General features: G+C 49.5%; 1 pseudogene; it reads left to right on the plus strand.

The window, feature by feature from the left end:
* Nucleotides 1–5,357: 5,357 nt before the first annotated feature.
* On the plus strand, nucleotides 5,358–5,860 carry LOC109749739 (dirigent protein 2-like; annotated as a pseudogene).
* The last annotated feature ends 4,566 nt before the right edge of the window (nucleotides 5,861–10,426 follow it).

Raw genomic sequence — 10,426 nt, forward strand, 5'->3', positions numbered from 1 at the left:
TTTGACTATTTCTTCTGCCGGTTTGAAGGAGGTGGATTTGGGTCGTTTGTCTAAGATCACATCGTCCCTATCCACCGTGGAGCGCAGTGCGGTTAACTCCTCGGCCGCGAGGGCTTCAGATAATGCCTCAAGGGCTAGGGATGCGGTTTTGTTTTCGGCGCGGAGTGCTATGTCCAGATCACTCACAAGATTGATTATGCCGTTGGGCCCGGGAATTTTGAGCTTCATGTACCCGTAATGAGGTATAGCTTGGAAGCGTGTAAAAGCATCTCGCCCCAACAGGGCGTGATATCCACTGCTGAAAGGGGCCACTTGGAAGGTTATTTCTTCGGACCGATAATTCTCCGACGTGCCGAATACCACGTCAAGTGTGATTTTTCCCGCACACCGCGCCTCCTGACTGGGAATGATTCCTCGGAAGGTCGTGCTGCTTTGCTTGATGTGGCTCCTGTCTATTTCCATTTTGTGGAGTGTATCCTCATAGATGAGGTTTAGTCCGCTGCCGCCGTCCATGAGGACCTTGGTGAGTCGAAAGCCGTCCACGATGGGACTGAGGACTAATGCGGCATGCGCTCGGGCTGTCCTGTATTTTGGTTCATCACCGGAATTAAAGGTTATAGCCGTGTCGTTCCAAGGGTTTATCGCGGCGATTTGACAGACTTCGTCGAGGTCGCGGAGTGCCCTTTTGCGCTTATTGTTTGAAGCGAATGTCTCGAAGACCGTCAGTACTCTGGGGTCGTCGTCTTCTGGAGGGTGTTGCTCTGGGGCGTTTTTGGTAAGGATGTCCTCGCCGCTCTTGGCTACCTGCCGGAGTATCCAACATGCTCTAAGGCTGTGGGTTGATATGGTATCCGGTGTTGTGTGTATTTTGCATGGGCCATCAAGCCATCCCTCCAGAACGGTTCTGTGTCGCGTGATGGGTTTATATTTCTTGGCTATTGGACTGGGCATGTCACGGGGATGCGCCCTTTTCGCCTGGACAAGAGGCTGAGTTGGGACCGACGGCTCCCAGCAAGCTGCCTCAGCTTTCCAGGCGCTTTCCATTGCGCTGTACTTCTATACAATAGTTGCCAAGTCAGCGAAGTGTAGTATGCGGCGGCGATTGATGGCGTTGAGGATTCCTTCGTCCGTGCAATTGTTGCAGAACCCTGATATCATGTCCTCGTCGCGGCAATCTTTAACCTTGTCCTTGACAAGGAGGAATCTGGCCCATAAGTGGTGGACTGTTTCCTGAGACTGCTGTTGTATGCTCATAAGAGCGCTTATGTCTGGGTGGGTGGGTGGAATTGAATCCGGACCCTGACCCGATCGATGATCCGGAGTCTGAAGATTTTCCAGACTTAACAGTCCGGGCTCCAGAGTATCTTTTGATTGCTTAGGTCCGTCGTCCGATTCTATGTTCGGAAGGCCGGTCACATCTTTTCGCTCGTGGGTATCCGGCCCTGCAGGGTCGGCGATCCGACATAGTCCGTCTTCAGTATGGGGGAAGGGTCGCCGTCTTGCTCCTCGACTACAGCTATCTAGTGGGTGACCGGTGGAGACTTGATTTCTCTTTGGTCGGGTTTAAGCCCGATCCGATCGTAATCTGTGGCGATTCCCAGGGCGGCGATGTGATCAAGGAGCTCGTTTAAAGACGAGAACTCCGCCGAATGCATCTGCTTGGAGTGTTTGGAGTCGATACGAAGGGGATTTTCGATGGCCCGAGAGGTCATCGTCGGCTTAACGGCCGAACGGGCGATCATAGTAAAGCCGCCCAGCCGGAGGGTTTGGCCTGGGGCCAGTCCTCCTCCGGCGGTGATATTGTCTTTAAGGACGAGGCGAGTCATCGATCCTGTCGTCGACGGCACAGTGGAACTCTCAATGAAAGCAACAATGTCGGTGTCAAAAACCGGTTGATCTCGGGTAGGGGGTCCCGAACTGTGCGCCTAAGGTCGATGGTAACAGGAGACAGGGGACACGATGTTTACCCAGGTTCGGGCCCTCTCTATGGAGGTAATACCCTACGTCCTGCTTGATTGATCTTGATGAATATGAGTATTACAAGAGTTGATCTACCACGAGATCGAGATGGCTAAACCCTAAAAGCCTAGCCTGTATGACTATGGTAATGATCATCTCCCCCCTCCGGACTAAGTCCTCCGGTTTATATAGACACCGAGAGGATCTAGGGTTACACAAGGTCGGTTACAAAGAAAGGAATCTACATATTTGGTCGCCATGCTTGCCTTCCACGCCAAGGAGAGTCCCATCCGGACACGGGTGCAGTCTTCGGTCTTCGTATCTTCACAGCCCATCAGTCCGGCCCATGGCTAACAGGCCGGACGCCCGAGGACCCCTTAGTCCAGGACTCCCTCATCGAGCACTTGTATTCGAGCCCTCGAGGCCCCTGGCTTGTATTATGATGCTTGTATGACTTATTTTATTTTTAGAGTTGTGTTGTGATATCTTCCCGTGAGTCCCTGATCTTGATCGTACACGTTTGCGTGTATGATTAGTGTACGATTGAATCGGGGGCGTCACACAAGTGCCACTCATCAATAGCACCCATGTGTACCCATGCACATTTGGCAGCATCCTAAAATGGTCCTACTACATGCATGTATAATAATCTAGAGCATGCAACACAAAACCTAGCTTGAACATGTATAACAATCTAGAGCATGCAACATGAACAGCAACATGAACATGATCCTAGATTGAACATGAACATGCCATTTGCATGAACACAGATCCTAGCAAGACCCTACCATGAACACAGATCCTAGCAAAAGCACACTAGCATTGGGGGTTCTAGCATGAACACAGCTCCTACCATGAACATAGATCCTAGGAAAGCACTAGAGCAGAAGAACAGTATCCTAGGACACACACTGTAGCAAACAAGAATAGATCGGTCGGATTGGATTCGATCGGGATCGCATCCAATCGGATCTACTCGAATCCTATCTAATCATATCGAATCCACTAAGTACTAGCACATGCCTAAGAAATAAACCCCTAATCTACATCTACGAGCAAGCATTGGGGGGTTTGACTCACCAGAGCACGCGCAGTCGTAGCGAACCGAGGTCGGGGTGAAAACCCCGGCAGGAAGGAGAGAGGTGGCGGAGCAGTGGAGGAGCCGGCCCTGGAGACGGCCTGCAGCATCAGCCCCGTGCTCATTGCCACGCCGAAGGTCGAGGAGGACGGCGCGCCAATAGGAGAAAACCCATGGACGGGGGTCAAGAAAACCCCCTGCCTAGTGGGTTCCCAAGAAGCGGCGGCTCCGTGGACGGCGCCGGCGCCGAGCCCAGGAGCACGAGGTCTGGAATCAACGGCGGAGCAGGAATGGCCGGCACTGCACCTGCCGGCGCTCGTGGTGGCCAGTAGCAGATGGGGGACGGGGCTCGCAGCGCCGACGCGAGGTCCCTGCCCGAGTTCTGGAGCCCGGCCACCCAGCGCTCCTGGATGCTGGCGATGCGCTGGTCGACAGGGGTCAGAGGACGGCACGACGGTGGGCGAGGCGGAGCCATCGGAGGAGAGGGGAAGGAGGGGCGGTGAGGCAGAGAGGGAGCGGTGGGAACAGTGCGGGCGGGGCGGTGACAGGAGAGTGGGGGGAGTTATGAGATGTCCCTCCGTCTCCCGCGCTGCCCGAGGCGTGCAACCCCCTCGCACGCGTGGCCGCGCCGAGTCAGACTCGTAAGAAACTGCCGATTCGGCAATTTCCGCCGGGCCAGGCTGAGGCCTGCTTTAAGATCCATGCAGGCCACAAAACACATGCAGCCCAGGCAACCAAACAGGCCACACACATCTCGCAGAAGTCTGGTTAGGCTGCACGCGGGCAACCAAACACGCCCTTGATGAATTCACTCTGCTTTGGGCGGTCAATCACTTGTGCACGGAGCTCACGGCTTTCCTAACATGAAAAGGCAGATTTGGAGTCCCCTGTCTTTCTCTCTCATGTTTAACCCTTCGTTGTTTTAAACGTTGTCTGAAATATCTACAACGTTTTATAAAGGAAAACGTTCAAAATCATCCGACTTACATTTCTCTCGCGCAAACCGTCTGGAGCGAACTACACGTGTCCCGCCCAACACACCGCTCGCAACCACCCTCCAGCCTTATCTCTTCGGCTCCGCACGTTGTCCCCCACTCGTTTCTTCTTTTTTCCCCTTCCTCTGTCGTCACAAGCGAGAAAAGGATCTGAGGTTGGCGCTGAAGCATGAAGGAGGAGGCCGGAGGCTGGCGCCGCTCTTCGCCGGTGCCGCAGTGCAAAACGGGGGGCCCGGAGGCGGGCGCCGCTCATCGCCGGAGGGAGCTGCGTCCCCGTGGATCTCTCAATGGCGGCGGAGGTGTTGTGCGGCACAAGTGGCGCCGCGGACCCCGTTGAGCTCGTCGGCGTGGTGCTACAATGGAGCTCTTGCGCGGCGGCTCCTGGTGCTGCGTTGCAGCGCTCACCGGCGGGTTGTCGAGCTGCAGTGCAGCGCTCGGTGCCCGAGCTCGCCGACGCTCTAAGTGCAGCACAAGCGGTGATGCGACCCCGTGGGGCTCGCCAGGTGCGGTGCTGCAATGGAGCTCTCGCCGGCGACTCCCGATGCTCCGTTGCAGCGCTCGTTGGTGGGGTCGAAGCTGCAGTGCAGCAGCTCGATGCTCCAATGGAGTTCTTGCTGGCCGCTCCCTGTGCTCCGTTTCAGCCCTCGTCGGTGGGGTCGAAGCTGCAGTGCAGCACCGGAGCTCCAATGGAGCTCTCGCCGGCCACTCCCGGAGCTCCAATGGAGCTCTCAACGGCACTCATCGGAGCTGTGATGCAGCGGCCAGCGACTCCCGGTGCTCCAATGGAGCTCTCGCCGGCAGTCCTCGAAGCTGTGATGCAGCGGACGACGGCGGCTCCGGTGTTGCAACGGAGTGCTTTGCCCCGGCGGCAGCCATGATGCTTTTGTTGCGGCGGCCTAGACGGGGATCGGATAGGGATGGCTGATGCGGTGCGGGGAGGAGGGGACCGGGAGGAGGATGGCGTGTCTACGTTGACTTTTTTTTGATGGCTGAGATATAGTAGATCGGATGGCTGGGACCCGGCTGATTTCTCCGGTTGATTTGTAGCAGCCGCCTTTTATAAAAGTGAAAAGAGGGATACTTGTTTCTCAAAGAAAAATATACAAAATGGTAATTCCTAATTCCAACTCAGAGGGAGCAGTATAAATATCGGTGCACGCAGAGTGCAGACTTCATCCTACTCTCCTAGTTCTAGAGCTTGGTAGCTACTCCTTCCGTTCTAAATTACTCGTCGTGGTTTTAGTTCAGAGTAGTAGGAACAGTGGTTATAGCTTACACACAGTATGCCCGTAACCAAGCATACAACCGTGGACTATAGCAAGCTCATGGCCTTTCTGCTCCTCTGCTCTGCCGTCCTCATCGGCACCGCCGCAGCCTACAACACCGGCGGGGATGCGGCTTCCTCCACCACTCACCTCCACTTCTACATGGACGATTTCTACACCGGCCCGAACCCCACAGCCCTGCGCGTCGTGTCCGGCCGCTCCCTCTCGCCCGACAACGGCACGGCGACATCGTCGCGCTGAACGACCCGCTGACAGAGGGCCCCGACAGGGGCAGCGCGCGGGTGGGCACGGCGCAGGGGTTCGCCGTGCGGGTGTCGGACCTTAACCTGCACCTGTTCCTGGAGGCCGGCGAGTACAGCGGAAGCTCCGTGGTGGTGAATGGCCGCGTCGACCTGGACTCCGCGACGCGCGAGTCAGTGGTCGTCGGCGGCACCGGACGGTTCCGTTTCGCACGAGGTTACATGCTCTCCCGGGATTACGAATACGACCTCGCCAATGGCGGTGTGGTCGAGCTCGACGTCTACGTGCAAGTGCAAGACTAGAGGCGGACACACGACCTCGCTCGCATTTGTGCGTGCATGCATGTCCGCGATCAATAATCCGCAGCACGTGGGGCTAGATACATCTATTTGAGAGACAAACTTTTTTAGATGGAGTATCGAACGAAGAGAGTACATGGCACGCGGTCCGTTTCATGTGTGTATGTGTGTCGCATAAACTTTTATATAGACGCTAAATAAGGAGGGGAACTTTTGGTCTATAGGGACATATGCACCCTATATGAAATTTTTTTAATAATTCAACAAAAAGTTAAAAATTCCTGAAATAAACTTGACCTTCTATTGTACTTGTGAGAAATAAAATCCACAAAAAAAATATCCTTTTGACTTCTTTTCAGAAAAGACAAATTTTTGACTAAAATAGTGTGAATAGTGACCTATAATAGCAAATAAATTGTGTCTTTTTTGCTGTGAGGTCAACTTTTTTTTTCGTCGACATTTATATATCAGTGCAAAAGTAAGTCAAGTGTTTTGTCAAAATAGTTTTTACCTATTTTGACTTTTTATGAAAATATTAAAAGCATATACAACCAGGAATCAAAGTGTATTTCCCCGCTAAATAAACTGTATAGACGTGTTTACACGAATTCATGGCGTACACATGTACAGTATGTATCGATTTCATGGAAACTTTACGGAGCCGCCTATTGAACTGAAAAAATAAACTGATTTTAGTTGATTTTTTTCTGAGCCGTCTGATTTCAAGGTGTCCAATTGAGTTCATGTTCATCTTCAACCTTCCACCATTTTCCTCTTCCTCTAGCCCGACATGATTTCCTCCAACCCTACAGCCCGCCGCCCCTTCTTCTCTCATTGCTTCGCCTCTAGCGAGATCATATCCAAGCCCTCATCGGCGACGTTGTGGACTGTCACATGTCCCTGTCTCGAGATAAGGCTCACACACTGATAAACTTTACATCGATGATGTCAAGTCGTCTTCATCTCCGACACGATCTTGGTCTAGTGTCGATAGTCCCCGTCTCAGGCTCATTAGGGGTGTCGTGGCCGACCGCATCCACCCCGCCTCGGCCTCATCGGGGACGCCGTGGCCGCCTGCGTCAACTCCATCTCGGCCTCGATTTATGTTGCTGCTCTCCACGTGGAATCAATGATCCAAATCCTATTTTCAAGGAACTAAGAAATAGCAAAACATAAAGTTTAATGGTTTTGCTATTTGTGAGATGTCTGATAAACGCAATTCAAATCGATTGATTTCTCCGGAGAGGAGACATGTCATGCAAGAGGAGCGCTACCCCCAGCTCAAGACGAGGACGTTGCGGCTGGTTGCGGTGTCACCAACGTAAGGGAGGAAGAGGGTTGCCTGGTTCAAGTGAGAGGCTTTTTTGATTTGGTGTCACTCGGATTGATGGAGGTGAGCACGAGCCGGCATCACCGGTGAGGGCGAGCTAGTACCTCGCTGGAGGCATCAATGATGTGGCATCACTGTCGAAGGGAGGGAACGTGAGGAAGATCAACAACAATAACAAGGATGAAGAGTGGCAATCATTGGATTTTAATCCAACGATTTAGGGGGGGGGGGGGGGGGGGGGGGGGGGGTGAGACTAGCAGGCAGCCCCAGAGGTCCATGCGTTGTCCATTTAGCCACATACACATGCCATCAGACTATCATTATGTCTAACAAACATGAACAAACATGAAACTTTGTGTAACTTGATGGATTTTGTCTGCATCGTGCGTGCGTAGCTTAGATTAGGTTCCTTGTGGTGCATCCGGTCCATCAAGGTTTAAGTCACATAGTTGGCACTAGTGCTCGCATTTTTCTAAACTTATTTCAGGCTTTTCAACGGTATTCGTTCAATGGGAAAAGATGTACCCGTCGACTATCAGGTGTCTGTGGTGACTTCGTCAATTTTAAATATTGTGCCAACTCATTATTTCAGAGATGCTCACAGGGATAGAGTCTACATGTGAGTGTTCATAGGGTGAGTGTACGTGAGCATCTGCGACCGTGCCATGTTAAGAAAAGACACACTACCATAGTTTTTTATATTTGTTGTGAGAGGAGTCATCAAGCACCTAGTCACCGCAAGGGCATTGGAGCGCTCACTACTCTCATTGCTTGGAAGATCTGGAAACCGCAATGCTTATGTCCTTATGGAGCCACACCATCGCATATCCACCTGATCCATACTATATAGGAGGAAGCTCGCACCTGGGCGAAAGCGGGTGCTCGAGGGCTTAGTAACATCATTCATGTAACCTATAACTGTTGTATCTCCGGGCCGAGCACCCCCCCCCCCCCCCCCCCCCTCTCTCTTCTAGTGTACGCTGCATGAAGACCACCACCAGTAACTCTTCTACCTTCTATCAACGGAATGATACGCACTATGCGTATTCATGGAAAAAAAGAAAAGTCATTTTAAGTTCCATAAATACTCAAACGGTTACAAGACATATTAAACTCGTGTCAAAGATCATGTCATTTGTTAATAGGCAACAAATATTAGTCTTCCACTGGATATCTCATCATTGAAAACACGAAGGGTTCAAACGAGTCAGATGTGAAGTTTAAATAGATGGTTATAGATACGTGTCGATCAAAGTTTTGATTGAGAGAGAGGATAAGCTTTCCTGCTTGCTGTACACAACGGATGTGCCTGGAAGACCTGAACTCGCACGAAGAAAAGGAAACTTAACTCTTATACACGTGCTGCACTTTCTCTTTTCCGGGAAAAGAAATAAACTTTTAATTCAGTAAAGCTAGTTTTCTCCAGATTAGGAAATCAGTCACAATCTGGCATGTTTTCACCTAAAACTGCAGGATATTGTATTTTCATGAATTCACATGGTCACTAACGTAAACAAATTCTCTTGATCCTTGATACTAGGATGTAACTCCCTTTATTGATGTGACTTGACCAGCTCAATAGAAATTTTTCTCCTTCATGGTTCATGCATTACATCTAACAGGAACATCCCATGGCTTTTTCCATTGATCGTAGCTAGCAAGTTCTCTCGCATAGAGGTTAGGTGGAACGCGACAGTTAGTATTCACCTGAAACTAGAAGATACCTGTTTTTCCCATGCATTCGTGGTCATTAGCGTAAACAAATTCTCTTGATCCTTGATATGATGTAACTCTCTCCATTGGTGTGACTTGACCAGCTCGATAGGAAAATTTCTCATTCATGGTCGATTACATCAATCAGGAACATCACATGACGTTTATTCATTGATCGTATAGCAAGTTCTCTCGCATAGAGGTTAAGTGGAACATGACATATAGTTTTAACCTGAAACTGGAAAGTACATGTTTTTTCCATGCTTTCGGGCTGATTAGCGTAAGCAAATTCTCTTGATCCTTGATAGGATGTAACTCCATTCATTGGTGTGACTTGACCAGCTCGATAGGAAAATTTCTCCTTCAAGGTCCATGCATTACATCTATCAGGAATATCACATGGCTTTATTCATTTGATCATTCTGAGCCAGTTCTCTCACATAGAAGCTAAGTGGAAAGTAATAGATATAGCTGGTCACATATATTTCTTTGCGTGCATTTCTGTCTTTTCCCGGACAAATATGTACGTTTTCAAATGAAGTCACATGGGACAGATATATATAACTTTGCTATTTGTCAGCGTGTTTTTTTGCGTGTGTTGATGTTAGTTGTGTGCATCGTAGCTATGCAGAGACCGGGTGTGTGCTCATTATGTTTATATCCTTTTGATTTGAGTCAATAAAATCCACCCTTTATCCAAAAATGTGGGACAAATACACAAAGGGAAAATAACCATACTGAACCATTTGAACGTATTTTGTTCTTTCTAGAATACAATAATTGTGAAAATGAATACAAGTTCAATAGCCCTTGGTGTATTAAAAAATTCATTTTGCTTCGAGACTTGTAATAATTGGTTGTGTGTACACACATGTAGTCGTGCAGGTTAATTATCTTTGGTGCAGGTTGATTATCTTTGATAAATTTATCAAAAATAATCAACCTACACCAAAGCCACCACAACCCAAACCTAGAATGTCTTGTAAGATGCACGACTAGTTTCAAAACGTATTAGTATTGCGGAAGAAAGAGCAAATTTCCCAAAACAGAAAAGCTCAACTGCTTTATGTACATACCTCTTCTTCACAAATCACACCTATGGGTCGGCGATCTCACCATCATGGTCTATCTCCTTTGAAGCTTTGATGGATGAGAGGAGAGAGCACTAGTAGATTACGAAAGAGTACCACGATTGGGGTTATAGAAAGTCATTGGTTTTTACTTCTTAAACAAATACTCCCGTCTTTCTTGTTTATTGGGCTCATCTCTCAAATCACATCAACCAAGAAGACCTACTTAAGTGCTAGGCAACATATTTATGCTGCATGCATGACTCTCTCACTCCTTCATGCATTGGTTGATTTTACATTAGGAACAAAAATATGATAGAATTTAATATGAACATAGCTACATTTGCATGTTCCCAACAGAATGAGCCTTGCAAATTGGAAATTTATGATTTTTGAAACACACCCTCTAAACCAAAAAGGAGGGAGTAACTCATTGTAGTACCGGTTCTGATAGTT

The sequence above is a fragment of the Aegilops tauschii genome, chromosome 4 (genome assembly GCF_002575655.3).
Source record: "Aegilops tauschii subsp. strangulata cultivar AL8/78 chromosome 4, Aet v6.0, whole genome shotgun sequence".
Classification (NCBI taxonomy): Eukaryota; Viridiplantae; Streptophyta; class Magnoliopsida; order Poales; family Poaceae; genus Aegilops; species Aegilops tauschii.